Raw genomic sequence first — 25751 nt, forward strand, 5'->3', positions numbered from 1 at the left:
CACACATCCCAGCTGGGGACACAGGCAAACAAGAATGATGTGTAATAAATGCACATTACATCAAAATGGAAAAATGCAAATTGGAAAAATGCAACTGTCTCTCCTGGTCCCTTCAAGCCTGAGTACATTCAGATCTTTCTTAAACAATGGCAGCCTTTGTCTTTCTAAGGGATTCCAGAAAAGGGCAGCTAGGGTGGGGTTGGTCTATAGTTTCTTTCGAAATGGATTCCCATATTAAATGTGCTCCACTGACAGGTTAGTTTTCTGCATATTCCCTGGGGATCATTTTCTTTCTCAGCAGGGGAGTTGATTCAGTGATCTAATTAATAGCACATTTTCATGTTGGAAACGATAAGTACAATGGTTGCCAACTAAGAGATGTAATTTGGCAGCAATGCACAAGAGATCGTGATCTTCAAATTATGTTACTTCTTTGAATTAGTTAGAAGACAATGGTAATAAATGAAGGTCTAAGTATAAAGCCTAACTGCCACCTTCAAGAATGCAGAATTAAATGTATAATCTAGGTTGCTATTTTGTCCCATATATATCAGAATTGGGTTAATTGAACAAATTATTTTTAAGGTTTTTCTATTATAAATAAGATCCCAAATTAGAGTAATAGTGCCAAACCTAATAACTTGTTTATAGTAAAATCATCCTTGCAGAGAATTTATTTTAAAATTTTGGAAAACAAATAATTGGGACTATACATTCTCAGATTCTGCGAAAATTTTGCACTGATTATGTGTAAGACTCCTTTTTCTTGTTGATAATCTCTCTTTTTTCAAGTTTCTAACCTGAAACAAGATCACAACGGTTGTTTATGAATATCACACCCTATTTGGAATAATTTCCTCCTGTTCTCAATTTCTTCCCACGACCTCACTGCAAAACACAAAAACCTCATTGGCTGATGTATCAACTGTTTGACAATGAATGGCCTTGCCTTGATGTGACGTTCCAGGTTGGTGGTTTTTATTTAAACATATCATATACTTTCGGTGAAATGGAACATTCTAAAATGGAATTATATTCTCTTTTAATAATAAGCATATGGGATTAAGGGGTACAAAACTCTAATTACAAAATAAACAAGTCATGAGGATGACAAGTACAATGTAGGAAATATGGTCAACAATATTTTAATAATTCTTTATGGTGACAGGTGGTTACAATACTTGTCATGGTGAGTATTTCATAATGTATGCATTGTCAAATCACTGTTGTACACCTGAAACTATTATAATATTGTATTGTATGTAATATTACGAAATATTGCAGTGTATAATATTGTATACCTCAATTAAATTTTTTTTTCAAGTATATGATTGAGTTAAATATAAAATGTATTATTGCTTTTAAAAACATATATACTAAAATGCTGTTTTTAATAAAACAAAAAATAACACACCATGTACTCTCATTTGGCAACAATAGCAATTTGTTTTGATAGTCTGTTAATTAGAATATTCCTTCCCTCAGCCAAGGCAGATGTTGTGTTTGTTCCCTCTTAACAACTCACATTTCATTTATGACTGCAGTTATCTGAATGTTGTCAATTGTTATTTAAAATTATTATTTACACAACGAAAGGCCTTCCCACTAAATATAAGCTCTTTGAAGACAAGAATTGTGTGTTGCAACCACCAGTACCCAGCCTAGACGTTTACACAGCCAGTGCAAAAACAAACATTTAATTAATGCTGAAGACTAAAAATAAATAGATTATCATAAATAAAGTCTCTTCTTTTAAGAATCATGTAAGCTCAGCGAAACAGGTCCAGATGTGTTTACTACGAACAAAATTGGGTCATTAATCTAAAGATCTCTTACCAATAATATTAATTAAGTTCTTAAACGTCTTGCTAAAAGTATAATTACCCACGCTTTACAGAGGAGAGAAAGAGGCAGATGGCGATAAAGTACTGGGCCCTACTCAGATACTGTCATTGCACTGTAATAAAATGGAATCCAAGCACCCTGTCTGGCAGAAAATGTCTACATCATCTATTTTAACCTGCCTCTAAGTGTCGGCTGTATGGACAACCCTGATAAAATGACATTTTTTCCAAGATTATCTTTTCCCTTTCTAATAGTGCAGAACATGGGTTAAGAGCATGATCTGTTGAGTCAATCAGATTTAGACTCAAAATCGTGTCTACTACTTACTAGATGTAAGACCTGAGCAAACCATGAAAACTTGCAGTGCTTCAGTTCCCTCATCTGTAAAATGGGGGAAAAACCAACTGTGCCCATCTCAATAGGTCATTGTGAGGATTAAAAAAAAATCATATGCAAAAAAGCAACTGGAACGTGATACATGGTCAAGAAATAGCAAATAGGAACACAAGCACACCAAACCCGCTTTCTTTCTAAAATCGTATTTCTATGCTTGCAATGCATCTGCAGGTTGTGTTCAGAGAACAATTTAGAAAACCTAATTCTTTTCTAGATGCCCAGCTTTCAGCACTGGCACCGAGTGAATTACAATGCCTAACAGAAGGGGGGGAAGTTCTCAATTTCTTTGAACCCCCTTTGCCTTAACTATTAAGTGATATACTTAAATTTAGACAATGTCTTAGGTCCCTTTTCTGCATATACTCATGTACTCAAGAGTCCTCATGAGTACCCTTTGCCACGCTTTTCTCGAATGGCTGTCTGTTTGATGTTATTTTTATGCGTAGTGTCATTAATATGATTATTAACCAATATGTATTGAGGGTTCATTCTGCACTGGACATTGGGGTAGGTGTTTTATATAGATTCTCTCATTTATCCTAATAATCACCTTATCTCATGGATCAGAAAATAGAGGCTCAAGAATGTGAATTAACTTGCCCAAGCTCAAATATGTAAGAAGCACCTGACAAATTAAAATGTAAGTTTTTGTGACGCCAAAGGCAGTGCAATTTCTCTCCCTAATAAATTATTTTTTCTCATTTGAACGCTTTCTATTTTAACTTTTGACCATAAGATTTGCCTCACTTCAAAACTGAGGAACATTTCTACTACCTCATAGTATCAACTGTCAAGATTTGTGTGTGTGTGTGCTTGTGTTTTGTTTTGTTTCAATTTTCTGTCGTAAATCTATCCTAACCATAAAAATCTAGTTCCAACCAACTGTAATAGAAAATAGCCCCAGAGTCTAATCAGTACAGACCATATACACCAAAAGAGAAGAATAAAAATATTTTAACAACTTAGTATAATGAAAAAACTTCAGCCTGTCTTCATTAAATTAGAACCATGGTGGGCACCTGGGTGGTTCAGTCGGTTAAGCCTCCGCCTTCAGCTCAGGTCAAGATTTCACAGTGTGTGCGTCCGAGCCCCACGTCGGGCTCTGTGCTGACAGCTCCAGAGCCTGGAGCCTGCTTCGGATTCTGCCCCCCCCCCCGTGTCTCTGCCCCTCCCCTGCTCGTGCTGTGTCTGTCTCCCAAAAATAAATAAACATTTAAAATAATTTAAATTAGGGGCGTCTGGGTGGCTCAGTCGGTTAAGCGGCCGACTTCGGCTCAGGTCGTGATCTCACGGTCCGTGAGTTGGAGCCCCACGTCGGGCTCTGTGCTGACAGCTCAGAGCCTGGAGCCTGTTTCAGATTCTGTGTCTCCCTCTCTCTGACCCTCCCCCATTCATGCTCTGTCTCTCTCTGTCTCAAAAATAAAAATAATTTAAATTATAGCCATGGTTATTTTTCTTACATAGAAATTGAGACATCATGTAAAAGTACGTTGTACCCATGTTCTCCAAATTTAAAAATACCTATGTTTCCATATATTTATTTCCTGTAGTAATCCAATTTAGGCTTCTCTTTTAAGGATTAATCTAAATCTATTTTGGATTTATTTGAAATTTGAGCATCAGGAAAATAACTTCGTTAAAATTCTTCTCAACCTATGTGTTTATCCTTCCTTTTACCTTGCCTAAATTTATTTTTCTTAAGCTTCAAGCAGTACACTCCTTTCTGTCCCTCTTCCTTAAATGGATTTGTAGCCTTCAATCGCTACTTTTTGCCTTTAATCTTTGCAATGATTAATGCTCACTAATCTGCTTTAGGTGGCCTATACCCACAGCCTCAGTGGCTCACTTTCACTGATGATTTGTTGTTTGTTTTGTTTTAATGTTTTTAATGTTTATTTATTTTTGAGAGTGAAAGATACAGAATGTGAGAGGGGGAGGGGCAGAGAGAGAGGGAGACACAAAATCTGAAGCAGGCTCCAAGCTGTTAGTACAGAGCCCAACAGGGGGCTCAAACTCATGAACCGTGAGATCATGACTGAGCCAAAGTCAGAGGCTTAACCGACTGAGCCACCCAGGTGCCTTCCGCTGATCATTTCTGCTACTCTTTCCTGTGCCTTCTGGATTCTAATGAGTCTTGAGGCGAATTGACAACAATGTCAAGTAGTACCTTAGACGAAAAGTCCCTAGACCTTGTACAATTAGATTTTATTTTTCGTTTCCAATGCCCTTCTATATTAGTTAACATTCTGTTGGGCTTTTTAATCACCGCAACATATTACATTTGATTTTTAACAGAATTTAATAACTCTTGCTTATCATTATCAATTTATAATTGAGAAATATATATGTTTATAAGTGATAAATTATGTTTCAATATATATAAATTGATAAATTATGTATTTATCAATCATAAATCTAGTTTGGATTACTGTAATTTCAAATTTTTACTTTGCCTTTGTCTACACTGAAACACCTTTGTCATCTTACTATTAACTTGGATATTCTTAAAAGAACTTCCTGAAATATATATCTATTGACTTACCTGGTTGTGATCTATGGGATAAAGTCCTCCCAACAGATCATAGTAAATCACTAAATAAGACCATCCCCAGGTCTTAAATATTAGCAAAACTTCTTTACTAATTCTCCAAACCTTTAAATTCTCAGATATAAGATGTTCAGGGAAACAGAGACAATAAATGTGATACAGGCCAAATTTGCACGCTGCCTGTTTTGTTTTGTTTATGTACAGATGGGATTTGGAAATGAGCACTCCAGTAACTATCAAATAATTCCCAATCCCAAGCTTGGTCCAAGAACTTGAGAGCATAATGTTATTAAAGGTTTATGAATCAGTCTGGACTTTTCTCCACACTGACCCCTAGTTACCCTCTGCCCTTTACTTCTGGGCAGAGATAAATTCGGCTTTTCACATAACATTTTATTATTTGTAATAACAACAATATTGTCACAAAATATTAAATCACAGTAGCTAGGGTTATTTTCATGTTTGGCCCTACAGCTTATTAGCAAGAGGAAAAAACAGCAACTTAAAGGAAGTAAACACTGATACTGAAAAGTTAATTTGAAATAATCACACTTTTCATTTACAAAGCCCTTTATATTTTATAAAATACTTTCAAAACTTTGATCCCAGGGTAGTTCAGGAACCAGACAGCTTTGGTCCAAAAGCTGGCTTGCAGCTTAGACTGTGTGGCTCTGAGCAAGTTACTGAACATGGTCTGGTTTCCTCACCTGTAAAGTGACTCCAAAGGTAACTGTATAGATCTCAGAGGACTATTCAGAAGATTAAATTAATTAATGTTTATAAAACGCGTAGGACAGCGTCTAGCATGTGGAAAGTATAATGTACTTGCAGGAAAAAGGAAACTAAAGGAATAGTACTTGTCTTAACACCTTAAGGTAAATGTTGTTGCTCTTCCAGAACGACATTGTCCTAAGAACATTCAACATTCTTAAGAATGTGTTGCTTAAGGAAATAAATGCCTGGCCCAAGCTCATAGGACTAGCGAGGATTATAAGTATGATTCAGACCCGCTATTTGGCTTCAAGTCTAGCTTCTCTCTCTTCACAGACATTAAATTCTGTAAATTAAATCTTAAGACTATGCATATCTAATCACTTATTTCATTTGTGCATTATGCAGCCAGTAATTGTGATACACCGTTTCTGTATAATGAGGTACCTTTATCCAGCAACTCTCCATAAACATTCTAGCAAGTATTAAGAATCACACACTTTCATTGCATTATAGACTTCACATCCGGGTTCTGAACCCACTTCATCAGCAACACTTAAAAACTGTTCTCAGACAAGATCTCCACTAATGAGAGCCTAGAAGACAGTTAAAAGTCAGTATTATTACAGCTGTATCTTTTATGGTCTGGGAAAAAAATGAAGACTGGCTACCCAAGGTCATTCTACAATAGTTCCAGAATAACCTCTACACATCAACAGTCAGACTCTTCTCTGCAGCAGCGATCTTAACAAGCATGGCTGTTCTGGTCTCATTACCCGGTACTTATTTTGACTTTCCATGTGCCAAGTGCTGTGTTAGGGTCCCAGGAAATGGAAAAGATGCAACTTGTTCTCAAGATGCTCACAGTCTAGTGATAGAGATATATACATATTTACGGATTTACAGTGGAATATAATTTCCTGACTATTGGAGATTTCATCCAGATACCAAAATATTTTAGAGTCATTAACCCTGCATATGAATGTATACAGGATTTAAAGGAAACCTCTGCTTTTTAATTTATATTTATTTATATTTATATTTATATATATTTATATTTTATGTATATATTATATTTATATATTATATATATTTTAATTTAATTTATATGTGCCTACTTCTTAAAAGAAAGTATGTATTACTTTCATAATTTAAACATCTTCTTTTTTTAAATGTTTATTTCTGAGACAGAGAGAGACAGAGCATGAGTGGGGGAGGGGCAGAGAGAGAGGGAGACACAGAATCAGAAGCAGGCTCCAGGCTCTGAGCTGTCAGCACAGAGCCCCACGCAGGGCTCAAACTCACAAACCAAGAGATCAGGACCTGAGCCAAAGTCAGTCGCTCAGCTGACTAAGCCACCCAGGCGCCCCTTTAATTTAAACATCTTTAAGGTGCAAAAATGAAAACTAAAACTGAACCTAATACAAAAAAGAAAAATATCTGTGCAGAGGAAATAATTGGGAACTGCAGGACGATGTATGTATAAAGAACAGAAATAATAGTGATGAGGAACTGTTTGACTCTGTCTCTGCAGGTTAAAAAGAGTAGGAAGAGTGTTCTGGGAAAGCTTTACTGAGAATGTGATGCCCATGTACATTTGCAAGAATTTTAGTTGTTTACGAGGAAATTGACATGGTAAAGCTATTTCAGGTTTTGAGAGAAGCGTGAGCAGAGTTGGCAGAGGAATGAAACCATGTGGGATGGACGGGGAATGATCATTGTTTTGTCTTTAGCAATATCATAAAATGGAACACAAGGACTGATGATGGCAGTTGCAGAAGTAGGCAGCACCCAAATATTGACGGGCTCTATGCAACCTTCTAATATTGTATTGTTATATTCTAAGGGATTTTAAGCAGAGAGCTATCACGGACAGATTTATCCTTTCTGCTGGTTGCTTTTAGATCATTTCCTCAGTTCTACTCAATCATTCAATAAATATCAAACATCTAAGGGCACCTGGGTGGCTCAGTTGGTTAAGTGTCTGATTTAGGCCCAGGTCATGATCTCGTAGTTTGAGCCATCGAGCCCCGCGTCAGGGTCAGCCCCAAGCTCAGAGCCTGGAGCTTGCTTCGGATTCTTGTGTCTCCCTCTCTCTCTGCTCCTCCCCTGCACGCACTCTCTCTCTCTCTCTCTCTCTCTCAAAAAAAAAAAAAAAATTTCCCAAATATAACAAACATCTACTATGTTCTATGTACTCAGGATACACTCAAGAGTAAAACAGATAAAAATCCAATAGTTCGCTAAAGCCAGTATGGACCAGTTCATGAGTCTATTTTATTTTTTTATATTTTGAGCAATTTTGCAAGCTGCTCATTAAAATTTGGTAGCTTGAAATGGACGTGATGGGAACATTTACACCACAGATACTAACTTATGTTATAAATCAGGACTCTTTCACCCCAGAGACCTGATTGTTAAATATGTAATGGCCCACCACAGCAGAAATCTCAAATCTCATAGGGTTTATATATAATATATGAAATTACATCGCTTATATTGTACATAAACTATATTCTAGATGGCTTATATTTTATATAAAAGGTGCTATTGAGAAAAAAATAGAACAGGGTACGGTTGATCAAAGTAAGACTAGTGGACGGTGAAGGAGTAAACCAGTCTCTGAGGGGCCCCGAGATGAGAGCAAGCCTGTGGTGACGGGGAGAGTAAGGTGGCCGGTTCAACTGGGGCAGAGTGAGTGAGGCGAGGAGCACTGAGGACCACTGAGAAATGCCAACATGAGAATAGGAAACCCCTCTTCTTGTACAGATTTTGTCTTTTAGACTGTATGAAATGGAGTTTATCTATGACTGTCATTTGATATTTCTACTGAGCATCCAAACTCTAGTGGCATGGCTTTGTAATTAACAACTGAACATTACAAGACTTCATTATACCCTATAACTGAATGCAGTTTTGATTTTATGATATAAACAAACCTGCCCTTAAAAATGCTTGACTTCCCTGATTTGCTCACACATACGCTGATTCTCATCATCCCCAAATGGTGCAAGTGAAAACCTAGCCAATAAAGAAAAGGGGTCGACAGTAAGTACCAGGGAAACACCCTCCACTTCTCCAATATTACCAGAGGTACCTTCAGCTCCAGGCCAGACAGAGCCACTGCTTTATACATGATTGTTTGTAACCAAGTCCAGGGAAACCTTCCCTGGCTGAATGGGAGAGGAGGCCACGTATGCCCCTCCCCCTTTGGTATTTTACAAATATGCCTCCCCCCTTTCATTTGTCACAAAGCCTGCATTATAGGTTTTCCTTTTTTACACCTACTTTCAGCAAATTGCAATGGCATGTCTTTATGCACATGGATCTTTTAGGTGGCAAATTTGTAGAGGTCAGAGGCTGTGTTTCACTGATTCTGAGAACTATATGAGGTTGTCTTTAGCAGGGAACTATTTAATAAGTGTTACAATGCTGATGATGCCGACGATGACTGAGCAAGCATCACAAGTAAACGGCGAAATTTATTTTAAGCCTGGTTAGCAGATGACTTTTTCTCATTCTTGCAAAAGAATGATCTGAGATGGTATTAGAAATCACAGGGGAAATGAGTCAGAAGCAGGAGGTAGGGTGTAAGCTAGCACATACACAGAACCAAAGAGAAGAAACAAACATGTATTAGTACAAAGAGTCACAGTCTGCATGACTTCTGGAAGTGTGGTGAGCAGCTCGCTCTACCTCTAGCTTTCTAGCCGCCTCACCACAATGGTGACAAGGGAAGCCCGAGCTTGGAAAAAAAGGGAACTAAAATGTACACTATGAGCTATGCAAGATGATACTAAACAAAATGTTTCCAAGTCCATAATCACTCCGCATTGTTCTGCACAGGCCACCATAATAAAATACTGGTGATTCTTAAAGATCCACGTAACCACTACATTCAGTAGCCCAATGATGAAAATATTTTAAAGCATCATTCAGTCCTGAAAATAATTTTGATCACTCTAAGGCATTTTTAGGATATCTTTTTTTCACCTTATTTCTGAAAGTGAATGGGTAAGCTGAATAAATTTGAGCCGTGTTATTTCAGTCAATACTGTATTATTTAACTAGCTAACTTTTCATTATTTATCATTTAGCTTACAGACTCTCTAGTGTGAATACAAGCTCAGTGATTAAAATGTAGGCGTAGTATATTTCTAAGATACAAAGAGCATGTCGGTATTCTTTGTGCATTCTGGACCATTTAATAAATAGATGAAACAGTTAACAAATGTGATTTGGGGACTTCTTGAGGTGCAGATTATTGATAGCATGCAACATCAATAGAATGAATATATGCCACTTTCTCTGCACTCTGTTTCAATTCTCTGATAGGTGTAGCAGCGGTCAATACAATAAGACTCAGCACTTCTCCATCAAATTTGTATTTGGTAGCAACATTGAAAAATAATACCTCTCACTTGTCTAATATTAGAAACATGCATAATAAAAGAGGGGGTCCATTCTAGTGGCTCTATAGATGCCATATGTTTTACAATTTTTAGAGATTTAGAAGAGGAATATTTAAAATAGTTACATTGAGCGCACGTCCCTGCATCGATATACTAGAATGATATTTGTTCAAGACTCTTCTAAATTTGTGTGCAAATAATAAAGCAGAGTGGAAAACTGAGCGGCTTATACAAACGTGTAAGGTGTTTCTTTAAAATAACTTGGTGAATGCACTCAGTGCTTGAACTGGTTAATGAATATGGTGAACAAATTAGGACGCTGGGAGAAAACATCACATGAGAGAGACTTTCTTTTTCAAAAGGCATATTCTCAAAAGAGCTAGCAAACTGTCAAATCTCACAGAAAACTGGAAGCAATTTTTATAAGATTTTTATGAGAAAAATCAGCCACTTCTAACCTATGTTTCTTAAATAGAATTCTTTCTATATCAGTGTTTTCTTCTTCCCAGATTTTTCAGGTGGCAAAAGCTAAAATATCGCCAGAATCAACCCAGACTTCATGTAAATTATAAAAGCCTATATCGTTGTCTAGTTCTACTCTCGGTGTCTAAACAGCGATGGCTTTGTAATAGTTAAAATTCTATCCATTTAATATCACTAATTATTTTCCCTCTGCAGCTTTGATGGGTTAGTTATAGCCTGGAATAAAAAACACTGTGGTAAGGACAACTGTACAGCAAGGTTAAGTGCCTTCTTGTCTTCAGTACCAATAATTACCTTTAAACAAAAAAAGGCTGTTTTCAGATTTGACAGTTAATTTACTAATGAGTATGTGGACCCAATTTATAATAAAGTAATATTGACCAGAAATAATCCTACATTGGTACTCATCTGAATTATTTTATTGTTCATGTCCTCTATTAAATAAATTGGAAAGGATTAATTTTGCAAGATGGGATTGTCAGAGACTGCTGCATAAACTAGATGCATGTCAGCACTAAATTTAATTATTGATCACAATACAATAGTGCTGAGTGTTCCGATCCCCAAACAGCTTCCAGTAACTATCAGCAGATTCCAAATATAGAGACTGAAGTAAAAAATTTGATTGCAGATGACTACACTTTTAATAAATAAATATTTCATCAGCACTAAATAAAAATTTAATTTCACAGTACTATTTACATCATTCATTGAAACATGGAGCAAATGAACACTGAATGAAGGTGACTCTCCTTAAGATACAAATTTTATTTCAGTAGTTTAATGGTTTCAATATACATGAGCTATGCAAGACATGGGATTATTTGGCTCTCTTCATGTTGGCAAAGAAATAAAACTCGTAAATAGAAGGCCATTCAGAGCCTACCCTTATGTTGCCGAAAGGCATAAAGTGGCAACTGACTGGCTTGGGTTCATATCTAGAATTCTGGACCATGGTCTCCTGCTACGTACTGTAGACTCATATGGGACAAAAATCGGTATTGGGATAACTTGAACTGTGACAATTTGAAAGTAGTTGAAAATTGAGCAATTCATTATGTTACTTGGCTATAAAATAAGAAATAAATGAATAGGATTTTTTAAATTAAAACTGTCTGTATACAGGAACTGGTTGTATTGTTGAACCCACTTTACTAGCCATAGTGGATATTCACCTTAATTGATAAAACATTTCGATATCAAGTAAAATATTCCTTAGGCTTAGCAATCAGATTCACAGTTGCTTTTTGCTAGGATTATGGTTAAAGACTCAATAAGTATGTTGGGATATAATATAAATATATATAGGAACTGAATTAGGTGGTGAGTTCTGCTACCAAGAAAATAGATGTGATTTTAGTTTCAAGGCTGCTCTTTATGAAAACTCAAATATTTAAGAGTATTCAAGATTTTATCAGATAACCATAAACATTTTATTTCAAATGAGAAAATAAAAAGATATATTAGCATTGCCATTACAGTTTGTATGACTTGGAATAATCATTCTATGGCTGGTGTTCAAATAAAAACATAAAAACATTTAATAGTATATGAAATACATTGTGAGAGTAGAAGTCATTTTATCTTAAATCAGAAAAAAGCAGCAAAACTGCCCTATTCAATAAATCTTAAGGGACAAAAAGTTGCTTATAACTTTTATCAAGAATTTATAGAGTGAAATTCATGCAAATGTTGATTAGATCATTTGACCCATTCAACCTATTTTTGATCTGATATAAAACTTTGAAAATTAATATACTGTTTTAATTTTGATAAGCATTGGTAAGGGAGACAGTCATTATTCTAATAAATTTTTTACATGTATCTTGACAATTTTTCAATTTCCTCTGACCTTTTGAACAATAGCCCTACACATAATTCTGTACTCTAAAATTCATCAGTTTAGTTTGAAGTAGAATTTATTCTTCTCTATCTCGAACTTGAATCCAGTTATTCATTTTTGTATTACTGTAATAAATTAGTAAATTAAAAATAAAAAGCTTAGATCGATCTCAGAAGTTACCCATTTATGTGACAGCACAGTACATAAAAAAGAGCCTGGCTTCGGGAAACATGCAGACAGGGGTTCAAAACCTAGTCAGACACTGAAAGCGATGTCATCTCAGCAATTCACTGAACTCTTGTGACTTTCAATTTATTTATCTGAAATTTTAAAAATCACTTTTTTTTATTTATTTATTTATTTATTTATTTGGTAAGCTTCACACCCAGCATGAAAGGAAGGATTTATTGGAAGGCCAGCAGGATGATCGAGATGCCACCTGAGTGGCCTCTCCTTCCCCAACTTATTGTCTGGCCCACCAGAAATAAGTACAGGTTAAAGTGTGGTGAATATGAGAGCATCCCTACGGTATACGAAGTGATAGGACAGGATGGCAGTCTCCAAAGGGAACATACAATGGTCATGCAGAAGGGACTGGAGTCCAAGAGAGCCTCTCGCAAGGTAAGGGAATGTAACTGTCAGAGATGGAAAAGCAAGGTACTTTACAAAGTTTCAAACAGATTCGAGGAAGGTGCTGTAAAGTTGAGGAAACAGCCAGCAGGTACAGAGGAAACAAATTACTGAGTTCCAGCTACATAAAAGAACTAAATATTGCATCATTATGATGGTTTAGAACATGTGACCATCCCTTGATTTAATCTATTAAAGCTGTTAACCAACAAACAAGAAAATATGACTTTGGAAAACCTTTGGAATTAAAAGATATAAAACAGCAAAAAGCTCCGAAAAACAAACAAACAAACAAAACCTGAGATCAAGACCTCAGCTGACATCAGGAGTCAGATGCTCAACAGACTGAGCCCCTAAAAATCACTTTTAATTGAATAATAGTTTCATTTTGGATATTCGTCTTTAAAACTTACAGGTTAGTTTTGAGAAGATTCAGTCTATGAATCAACTCATTATTTCACTAGTCACTCTCGAGAGTAAATGGTATCTCATATGTTATATGCCACGGCATACACTATACGTATTATGTATATGCTATCATATCATTGAGTTGTTGGGCAATACCACAGCACTTTAAAAATACCAAGCATATCAGTAATATGAAGTTCATTAAGGATAATAAACACCTGATTTAGAAGATCACCTAAAAAGTAAAATAGGACATTGTTTTGTATAAGGTAGGACTATTTATAGATCAAATAACAGAAAATCTAAACTAAACTGACTTAAACAAGGATGGCTCTCTCTTGACTAATGTAGCTAACAAGAACAGAAGGAAAGAAGTCTTCAGACACAGTCCAGTTAAGGCTCTAAGTTCATTTGTCTGCAAGTCTTTCAGCGTGGCCCATTTCTGGATATTAGCTTCATCTTCACGTTGTGTCCTCTCATGACTGCAAGGTGTTTGCTTCCTTGTCCAACTCTAAGACAATAGAGCAAGGGTCAGCAAATCAGACCTGCAGGAAAAGGCCGGCTTAGTGACTATTTTTGTATGGCCCATATGCGAAACATAGTTTTAACATTAGTAAGTAGTTGGAAAAAAATCACAAGGAGAGTAATGGTTTGTGACACGTGAAAATTATATAAAACTTACATTTTTCCGATGTCCATAAATCAAAGCTTATTGTAACCCAACCATCTTCATTCATGTACTTGTCATCTGTGGCTGCTTCTGCATTGTAATGGCAGGCAGAATTGAGTAGTTGTAGCAGGGATGGTATCATAGGAAGAACTGTAGAACATACGTCTTGGGTTCGACTTTGAGAGACAACCATAAAATAATTCTACGGCGAGGGAAGGCCACACATTGAGTGTGTAACCAATCAATGTAGATTCCTGCCTTAAAATAACCGGTGAGGGAAAGGGGGTGGGATTACCTTAATTGACTTCGTTTATCTTTGTTTTCCTGTATGGAAGACACTATCCACTCGTGCAAGTGTGATGGAGGACTGTGGGGTTTTTTTCTCTTTATTTCATTTTAAATTTTATTTTAATTTGAAAACGTATTAACCACAGAATATTTTAAGTATGTTTGGAACAATATCAGTTAGTAAATTTACCTTTTTATTATAACCCTTATGAAATCCAAACACGGATCAAGTACTTCATATGACAACTTAGCATCCAGTTGAGGTGTGTTGGTAGTATTCATACCAGATTTTGAGGACTCAGGGCTAACACAAGGATGTAAAATATTTCATTCATATTTTTATGTTGGTTACACATTGAGCTGATCATCTTTTGGATTTACTGGGATAAATAAAACATACGAAATTTATCTCACCTGTTCCTTTTTGCTTTTTCAAGTATGACTACCTAAACCTTTAAAACTATATAATGGCTTGCATTATATTTCTATTGGACAGCACTGGCTTTGATCAATTTCTACCTCCCCCAAATGAAGATCTATCTGTTATTTGCTGAGGGGGAGGGGCTTAGATGCTAGATGGGCAACAAACATGTTTATGCTATAAAATTAACTGTTCTAATGTGTCAAGAAAGCACTTAAAATGAATATTTTAATGTGAGATTGTTAGACATCACCTAAGTTTTTCTCAAAATTGGACAAAAGCACATTTTCTAGTAAAAACCACAATGCTAACTTACCCAATTTAAAGGATATGAGGACAAGAACAAATAAACAAATTTGGTTTTGTTTCACAGATTAAATATAGTAGATGCATGTATTAGGACAAGGGGAAGTTGCTGTAACGAAGAGTCCCCAAAATATACTAGCTTTAAAATTTAGAAACTGATTTCCCCTAACAAGGCAGTCAAGAGGGAGGGAAATGTTTCAGAATGGGAGGCAGTTCTGCTCTTTTCGTTAGTCAGGGATCCCAAATCCTTCTCTTAGAGTAGCCGTGAAATTTCACCATTCAGAGATCAGGAAGCAACAAGTGCAGTTGACCAACAACTCCAGCTGTGACCTTCCGGATCCACCACCACTGAAACCACATTTACCGCAAGATGCTGCCAGCCAATGACTGTGAACAACTGAAGTACCAATGCTAGTGCTTTTCCACAGAGCACGGGGCTAAACAGGCAATGTTAGAAAGACGACTCCCTGCACCTCGGCTTACACTTTCTAACAACATGCCTGCCATCTTTCAGATGAAGTCTCACTTTTCCTGCCCAATCCTCCTTCCTTCAGAATCCCTTTATCCTTCAGAAGTGTTTCCTCCAATAAATCTCTTGCACATCTAATCCCCTCGCCGTGTGTGATTTCAGGAGGACCTGGACTAACACGTTTCTATCTGCTCCTATCCCCTCCCCTTGTCTTCATGCTCATACCTGGCTGACTGGTAACAAGCTCACTCAGGGAGTGGGAAAAGAACAAAGAGGAGTTCACACTTAATCCTATAACAGGTGGAAAACCCAGAAACTGCCCAAATCCCTTCCATTAATCTCCCACACAACAACTTAGTCCCATGGTCACACCTAGATGCAAGGAAGAGAAGAAAATCTGGTCTCTAGTTAAGAGGCGGTGTCCTGGTAAAAATCTTGGGGCTCTCTATATAAAATGAAAAAAGAAGCAGTAAAGCCTGGGGGGCATTTAAAAGTTTCTGCCGTTTAGAGAAGTTTCTTTAAAAAATTCAGATGCTTGAAAGATTGCTTACAATTCTTCTCCTAGCAATCATAAATAATAGCACGTCACTCTTTTTGTAGACACTGACATCCAGGAAAGAGAAATTATATTTTATATGAGTCATTTGGAAAGAACCTCTTGAAATTATTAATAAAAGTAACATTGGGATATTGAATGAAAATCAGCAGAAAATGTTAATCCTGAAATTATCACTTTGACATCTCAATTCATGAATGATACAGTATCATTTTTAGCATCAGTTTAAATACTTCTGCTTTTGAACAGACTATATGACTCCTTCAGGCCTAAGAAGCCTTCCTCACTCTTGCTCCCCCCAGACACCCCTACACACCATGTCTGTTTCCTTTATTAACAAACGTGTTATGCCCATGTTCCTATAAACTGTCCTTGCATTAAAAAGCCAGCTTAGGGGCTCCTGGGTGGCTCGGTTTGCTGAGTGTCCAACTCTGGATTTCGGCTCAGGTCTCGATCTCGTGAGTTGGAACCCCATGTGGGGATTTGTGCTGACATCGTAGAACCTGCTTGGTATTCTCTCTCGCGCGCGCACGCGCTCTCGCTCTCGCTCCCTCGCCCTCCCCCCTCCCTTAAAATAAACATTAAACATAAAAGAAAAAAAGCAACCCAAAAATGTCAGCTGAATTTGTCATGTAATTCCCTGCAGGGATCCTGGCTTGATGGAGCAACGCATGTAAAGTGTAAAGGACCCATAAGGAGGAAGCCGCAAACTTAACTGAACGGCAGACATTGTCCTAGATACTCTCTGTCTCTTCACTTGTCTCCTCCTTGGGTTGGCCTCATGAGGCTGATCTCTAGAGACTGCAGCATCCTGGTTCTTTTCCTTTCTGGGTTCACCCAATGGGAGGCGGTGGCAAACACATACATATATACATATATACATACTTCAATGGTTGAGAGAGCCATCGTGGTATTTCTTATCCCTATTCTCTCTTCTAGAAACCTGGGGTTGGTGCTGGTTGAATGCATCATCTGAAGGTTGCAATTCTGTCAGATAGCCCTCTTCTACAGTTATAGATTTCCAAGAGTTTGGGTAACTATTGCCTATCCTCACCCCCTTAAACCTGGGGATGATGATGGTTCCACATTATTACTGATATCAAGGTGCTTCACCAGCCCTACTTCTCTTCCCTTCCATATCTCAGTAAACAGTCCCTTCAACACAACCTCCTCACTCTGTCCTTAGGTATGCTGTCTCTGGTAAGGTTTCTGACCAATATAGACATAAAAGGAGATCTGAATACATAAAGACCAACCACTGTTTTGAATGCAAAAATAGTATATTACCAAATGTTGCTTCCCAAAAGTAATCTATAGATTTACAAGTAATTCCAATGAAAAACTCAGTTTTTTTTATCATTTTTAACTTTACAGAATGAGTCTAGGATACATCCAAAAATCTTAAAATGTTTAAGAAAACTTTTGCAAAGTAATATTGATAGCAGAGGGCTTCTGTTAAGAAATATTAAAACTATGAGGCAATGGTAATCAAAGCAATCTGCTATTACATCAAGAACTGACAGATGGATAGTGGAAAAGAAAAGATTCTCTGCAAGTAGAAAGTTACAGAAAACAATTTTAAATAAGAATGCTGTCACATATTAGGAAAGGAGGGGAATTAATCATCATAAGATAATGATTTAATCATTGAGAAATGAAAAGAAATTTAGATTTTCCTCTGAGCAGTTAAACTTAAGTAAATTTCAGAAAGCAAAATAGGTAAATAAATTCAATTCAAGAGATGAAAGAATAAACTACTAAGTGTTGAAAGTCACTATAAATGAAAACTAATGTTTTTGACTACTTCTGACCCCTAAAAAGAATCCATAAACAGTAAGAAAGGTGTGCAATTAACTGTAAAATATTTGTAATGAATATATGCATATAAAGGATTTTAAATTTTAACATAGCAATAAGTAAGAAAAATGTAAGCACAACTCAGAGAATAAAAAAATGATGTGAGCAAAAAAAAAAATCTACTGAAAAAAATTTTAAATACGTACTCCTGAAAAAGTAACCAAATTCACTAGTTCTCCAAAAGAAGGGGTATTTAAACTATCAAAATTATAAATTGGATGGATAAAAATGCTATTCATCTGTATATGGTCTGTAACAGTATAGTAAAAGATGTTTACATGCTTCTGGAGATAAACTATCACCTACTAGATTTCTTTTCAACGATTATCAAAGTATTTTTTAAATATTCATAACCTTTTTAATTTTTTTAATGTTTATTCATCTTTGAGAGAGAGGGAGAGACAGAGTATGAGTGACAGAGAGAGGAAGACACAGAATCCGAAGCAGGCTCCAGGCTCTGAGCTGTCAGCATAGAACCCAAAATGGGACTCGACTTCAGCAACCATGAGATCTAAGCCAAAGTCTGAAACCCAACTGACTGAGCCACCAGGCATCCCAAAATATTCACAACATTTCAAACTGGCTAATCTCTTTTGAAATGATTTAATGATATTTAGTTAATTTAGGTTTAGATTTATTAATGAGCATATCAATCACAGTTTTATTTATAATAGTAAAACATGGGGGGAAATACCAAATGATATAAAAATGGTTAAATAACTTACTAATCATTCATAAGAGACAATAATACATAGCCACAAAGGTAATAAAACAATCCAAGAATATTTAGTATCATGCAAAACACTTAAAGTAATATTAAGTTAAAAGGAAGATGAGATATTAACTTAATTTTTCTACTATGATTTTGTATGTCTTTATAATATAAAAAAATGCCACAAAAACATATTCACAATTCTACTGCATAGATATTTAAATATTACATTACATCACTTGGATGCTGCTAGGTTGGAATAGTTAAGCTAAATAGTGTAATCCATACCTCTTGCATAGTAACTGACTCACCTAGGTTAAATCAGAATGAATCACTAGACGTGTTTAATGGCAAAGAGGAGAACTCTGCTTTGCTTTGGGCAATATGTGCAGATGTGAGGCCTAGAATTTCTAGTCATTTTGTTTTTATGAGGAAAGTGAGCTTGCTGACAAAACTGACATATGGGGGAAGGCAAACTTGGGAAAACCCCAGAGAAGCAAGAGACCTTCTCAAATTTTATGTGAAGGCTACCTGCATAATATTGGGATTGCACTCATCTGCTAGTAACAGAAACTTCGAAAATTAGAGATTTAATTTAAAATCTGTGAATGAAATCCAGAGATAGGTAATCCAGAGCTGGAACAGACTCTCTAATACAATCAATAACTCAGCCAAGAGCTCAAACCTTCCACCATCCCGTTCTCAAGATGGCTTCTAGAGTTTCACCCATCTTCTCCCTTTTTCTGGCAGGAAGAAAAGCATAAAGAGTAAAAATGAAAGGTACAAGTTGCCTCTCGCTGAGTCCTAGAGCCTCACCCAAGCGTTTCTACTTTTCCCTCTTTGACCATAACTATGTTATGGACCACACATACCAATAGGAGAGGTGTGATATATAGGTTTGGGTTTTGTTTTGTTTTGTTTTGTTTTGTTTTAATCTACATGTATTACCTCCCTGAATAAAAGTGAGGTTCTGCTAATAGGGGAAAATGGGAAAAGATATTTTGGCTTGTAAACAAGAATTCTCTGCCATCCTACCCAAACTTGGACACTTCACTGAAGTGTACCAGTAAATGATTTTATTATTAAAACAAAAATCAAACAAACAAAAAGAGTCAACAGAATTTTTGTTCATCTTGTTGTTTATCTGGTTGATTGATTGGGTAGGAGAGTTTTGGTTTGTTTGTTTCTATGTAGCAATATTTTCTTGATTCCAATACTATAACAGAAGGCTCAAGATTTAAGAGAAGGCTATCACTTGATGAGATTTTGAATACTCCCAGATATGCCACATTAATTAATGCCTAGTTCTTTAATCTTTAATGTGTCCTCAGCCAATTCAGTTTTCAATATAGTACTTGACTTTGACTTAATGTACGAGACTTTTCTATATTTGTTTCACCTGTTTTATGAAACCTTATTTTCTTTGGAATATCTCTGAGATTATGTGCTACAAAATTCAATACTCATAAACTGTAATAAAATTTTTCTATCAGTTTATTTTATATTTATGTTATTGCTGAAAACAATTACACTCAAGTCTATGGCATATTTAGTATGGGCGTAAGTCAATCTCTGAAAACCTTAATGATAAAGAGTTTTCAATATATTAACTCACATTATAACAAGTATGATGCATTAGAACTAGTATTACAATATTATGTATTGATTGCATTTATTTTTGTCCTATTTATATAATTTTTACCATTCATCAACATAAAAATAAATGAATGTTTCAACTTCCTTTTAATTCTTTCGGTTTCAGGAATATCTACTCTCTCCACCATTCCTCTTCTTTCTAAATGAGACCCATGAAAAAACACATTTGAACCCATTCACTATTTATATCCACTTACATTTATCTCTAATATATTTCAATACCACTTTACTAAGTGTTGTGTAAACACATTATTAACATAAAAGAAATAAAAGCTATTTGACTCAATCATGCTATGGAGCTACATAAATTTCCAATAAACGTCAAGCATAATTTCCTGAATATGTCTTTACTGAAGAACTTCTAGTATTTTAAACAATAAAATCCATAAAGTAATTCCTGTCTTAACTGGCAATCAGACTTCAGATAACCACAATCAACTTCAACAAAACCACAAGACCCAAATAAGGTAATAAAAGGCTCCCAAGCATCAGAGAAAGCAGTTGTCACAAAGATATTGTACTATAGGTTAGGCATGGAATTATCCTCAGGACAGAACAAATTGATTTCGTGTGTGTGTTTGACTAAAGTAAACAGTAAAGGGTAAATAGTACAAATCCAAAAGAGTCTGCAGGCAGATTAGGAAAAAATATTTCTCAAGAAGGACCTAGCAAATAATTGGGAGACCCAAAGGCCATTATTCATCTATCCATTGATCCCAGATGTATCTATTGAGCATTGTTAAGTGTTACTATTCCAGGTGCTAAGGACGTAACAGCAAAGAAAACAAATGCAGCTCCTGCTCTCAAGAGGCTTGCATTCTACTTGGATGAAAAATGTACAAATAGATGCATACAAAATGAACAAAATATAAATATCAGAGCCCCATGGGGATCAATAAAGTATGTATGCTCTTTTCCTGGAATGGTCAGGGAGGGACACTCTGGTAAGATGACCCTTGTATTTATGTTAGTGAGAAAACAAGCTATGGGCATATAGTGAAGGAATCATCGAGGTAGAAGAAAGGGCAGTAAATACAAAAGCTATAATTGATATGTCTGATGAACCGCTAAAAGGCCAGTGTGCCTTCATCACAGTGGGGGATAGATGCAAGTTAGGAAACAAGACTGCAGACAAACCAAATGTCCAGAACACATAGCATCTTTTGGGCCATGCCGGGAGTTCTTGATTTTTTTTTAACTCAGCAAGAAACCATTGGAGAGTGGGAAAAAGAGATGTGCATAACATGATCTGGAATTTTATTTTTTAAAGATCTCTGGCTTCTGGGAGGACATTGGATTCTAGAGGGTGGTGAACAAAAGCATTAAGATGAGGCAGGAGGCTATTTCTATGGTACAGCAGTTTGAACCAGGAAAGCAGGGGTGGGAAAGCTAGTCAGATTATGGTTATATTTTCAGGTAGAGCTCACAGGATTTGCCAAAGAATTGGTTATGGGATGTGAAAGAGAGAAAGAAAGAAAGTAATAAACATTTTCTCCAACTTTTTAGGCCAGAGCAACTGGAAGAATGGAGTTGCTATTTCCTGAAATGAGGAAGACGGAGGAGCCATTTCACGAGGGCAAATCAGACCTATTAAGTTTGGAGTACGTCGTGGTCATCGAAGCAGAGATGATAAATAAGCAGCTGATGTTCAGGACTAGAAGCAAGGTTTGAGATGCAAATCTGTTGTTAGTAGCACATAAATATTTAAGTCTACAGAGCCGGGTAAGGTCACCCAGGAATTCGGTATAAACAGAGCAGTCCAATGTAAGAACACTTTTCAACATTTCAAAATCTGGAATACTATGTGGAACCAAAAAGCAGCCTTAGCTATAGCAGTCCATAAGTTGGAAGAAAATCAAAACATGATGAGGTTCTGGAAGACAAATAAAGAAAGGTGTTTCAAACAAAGAGGAATGATCCACTTGACCACATGCTATGGATAGATCAACTAAAACTGACACTAGACTAGCGGATCTAGCAACGTCTACATCATTCTTGACCTCACAATTAGGTCAACGATGAATAGTCCATAGGTCTTGTAGCTTATGTATTTTAGGAAAACCAAAGCAAATGGGAAGAGGAATGGATAAAGCAGACAGAAGAAATAGTTATCTGGTTGAACAGCTCTAAATGTTATTGCTGGTTACAGTGCATACTATATCTGAGAACTGACCTTGGGAAATTATTAAGCTGTTTATCCCAAAGAAAATTTCTCATATACAGATTTGAGGTGAACAAAGAGTACTGTGGAGTCAGGATAAATAGGGTGAGCTCCAAATCAAGGACACTTCTACACACACACACACACACACACACACACACACACACACTTACATATTAGCCCAGGAAAGGAATGCATCATCAATGTTTATGAGGGAGGAGAAGATCATACAGAAAATTTCAAGGTTTATTGCAAGCTATAAGTATTATTTTTATGTGAGTTATATGTTATTTTCTATTACTAAATATCTCAATATAACTTTTTAAAAAGTGTTTTCTCCTTTCAGGTATTTCCAGGAGTGCTAAGAAAGGGGAATATGCCAATTGTCAGAATGCTATGAAATCAATTACCTGGGAGAATCCACGTAACAAATACACTGATTCAGGTGTTTAAAATTAAGATTAGTATTTTAACAAATGTGGTTGTCTGGTTTCCCTAGCAACTGAGACTGACAGGTGACAGAAGAAAAGCAATAGGGAAGAGAAGACCAACCAGAAAAACACAGCAATTTGAGTCCATTAGATATTAGACACAATCCGTTCTGCCTAGTTCAATGGTCCCAGAGGTCTGCATTGTTTTTTCTGGAAGTACAATGATTAATGCTTATTATAGTGGACCTGAGTCATCATGAAATGGTTAAATTAGTTCAACCTTGGTCTCTTATCTACAGCATGTAATACAATTTTGAAAAGATGTTTATCAAAAGTGGTTCCAAATAAAGAGGTTTGAGAGATTAGTTTCAGTTATCTGAAACATTCACTTACCCAGAAAGAGTTTTCTGATGCCAGATATAGAAGGCTTTAAAGTGGTCAAATAACTGTCAATGACTGGAAAAAACTGGGGTTAAGTAATTTTATTAATAAATTATTAATACATAAGGTAATTATTTTATTCAACAAAAATAATTGTTGACTGCAAATTCATTGTTCTTGGCCGTGGAAAGAGAGATCAGTAAGACCTGTCTTCTGTATTTCCAGAGCTCATGTTCTAGAACTAAGACTCAACGTCATCCAAATTTCTCATCAATTTTTCAGGACTAATGGAAAGCAGTGGCTTGCATGATCACAGTCAAGGCATTGTTTGGGGGAGGAGATATGTGTGGGCTTCCTAATAATGAAATTCTGGAAATGACCACATAAAAGGAAAGCCTAAAATGTGCATGGAGTGCAGGTGGTTGACATTTCTGATTTCTGTAGTGGTTTTCCACATTGGGCCTGTTAGGAAAAACTGCAATAAAATGCTGAGTATTTTGATGACACTTGCTACATGGAAATGGTCTTTTCCACCACAGCTATAGGAGAACTAAACTACAAAACATAATTATATATTTCTTGGTAAATAATAAATTGTTATATACCAGTCAGTTTAGAAATAATTTGTATTGAATTTGAATTCAAGACCTACGACCATCACAAGAGTCTGCCAGATACTCCCGAGTTGAATTTCTAACTGCCTACTCAGTGTTTCTGTTAGGTTGTCCTGTCACTTTAAACTTGAGGTAATTCTATATATCAGATTAATTTTTACACATACGTAAGGACATAATAACGATAACGTAAATAGTCATAAGGACCACATAGTCAGATTTCTCACCATGTTCCAAAATAGAAAAGCTCTTTGAATCCTTTTCTCTTTCAATGGTATCATATGTCTCAGTTACACAGACATAAGCTCTACACTTATGATGAGCTTCCACCAATCTGATCAATTCTCCTTCTTTTCCCCATTTACAGCGCCACAACCTCCACATTTTTCTGGGTACTTGCAGTACTGCTACCTTTACATTATTATCCATGCTATAGTCGTGATGATCTAATACGTAGCTGTTATCCTAGAACACCTAGTATCTCCCCATTGTCAACAGGCCTCCTTAGCCTGGTATCCAAAGACTCAAAGACCCAGCCCTTTCTAGAATATCTAAGCTTCTGTAACACTTCCATTTCACTCCCAGTGCCCCAGTAGAACCACAAATTGTTCATGGTTCTATCTCACCTTGCTCTTTTCTGTTTTTCATTGTGATCCCTTTGCCTATGAGGCCCTTCTCAACTTTCAAAACCAGACTGGCTTTTATATATAGTCTTTAAAGTTTTCCCCAGACATCATTCCCTCCAGGAATATTTCCTTAAAGTATCTACTCCCTGTGTTCTCATACTTTGGCTGAGCACATTTCTATATCCATGCCTACCATGCTGGACTGAAATTATTTATCTGCCTATATCTATATCTGCACAATACTTGAGATAAAAAAAATGTGCCTTACAAATGGAATCTTGCCATTTGCAACAACATGGATGTATCTAGAGGGTATAATGCCATGAGAAATAAGTCACAGAAAGACAAATACCATATGATTTCACTCAAATGTGGAATTTAAGAAACAAAACAAAACAAAGAGAAAAAAAAGACAAACCAAAAAAACAAAAACAAAAAACAGAAAAAACAGATTCTTAACTATAGAGAACAAACCTATGGTTACCAGAGGGGAGGTAGGTGGGGGGATGAGGGAAATAGGTGATGGGGATTAAAGAGTACACTTATCATGATGAGCAGGGAGTAATGTGCAGAATTGTTGAAACACTATATTATACACCTGAAACTAATATAACACTGTATGTTAACTATACAGAAATTAAAATTTGAAAAAAGAATGTGTCTTATGCATCACTGTTCCAAGATCATTTTCACTGGGGAGTGCCACTTAATAGATACATAATAAATATCCGCTGAGTTATATTAAATAAGTGTTCAAGTTCTTTTATAGCCTGGTTCCTGTCTTTCTTTTCAGTTTAATTCCCCCATCAAACTCCTTCTCATTCCCACATGTTCTATTCATCAGTCCTTAAAAATCCTTGCACTTTTCTTTCTCCATATTGTGTTAATTTCTTTGGCTTGGTTCACTCTCCCTTCTCTCTTGGACTCCATTTTCCTGACCAAGGTGTGCACAATGCATACTTGGATTGCCTGGGTAAGGAGCCTTTCTTGACTTTCAAATTTTGCCAGTGACTGCCTTGGGTAATCAGAGCCTTATTGGTTACACTTCAAGATTCTACCTTAAATACAATTCTACTCTCTTCTAAAATCCACTTCTCATACTGTGTAGGTTAGGGGGAAAAATCTAAATAGGCCTTTCCTACATACTTTTAGATATCTTCACATGTCTGATGTATACTAACACTTACCACACCTCTTTGCAGATGAATGTACCCAAACAGAATCTGTCCTTATGAAAGATAAGTAGAAAAAGGAGAAGGAGAGAATGTAAATGAAGGAAGAGGAATTGAGAGACAATGAGTGCAGGAAAAGTTCCTTTAAAAGAAAT

Source organism: Felis catus, chromosome C1, assembly GCF_018350175.1.
Source record: "Felis catus isolate Fca126 chromosome C1, F.catus_Fca126_mat1.0, whole genome shotgun sequence".
NCBI classification, from domain to species: Eukaryota; Metazoa; Chordata; class Mammalia; order Carnivora; family Felidae; genus Felis; species Felis catus.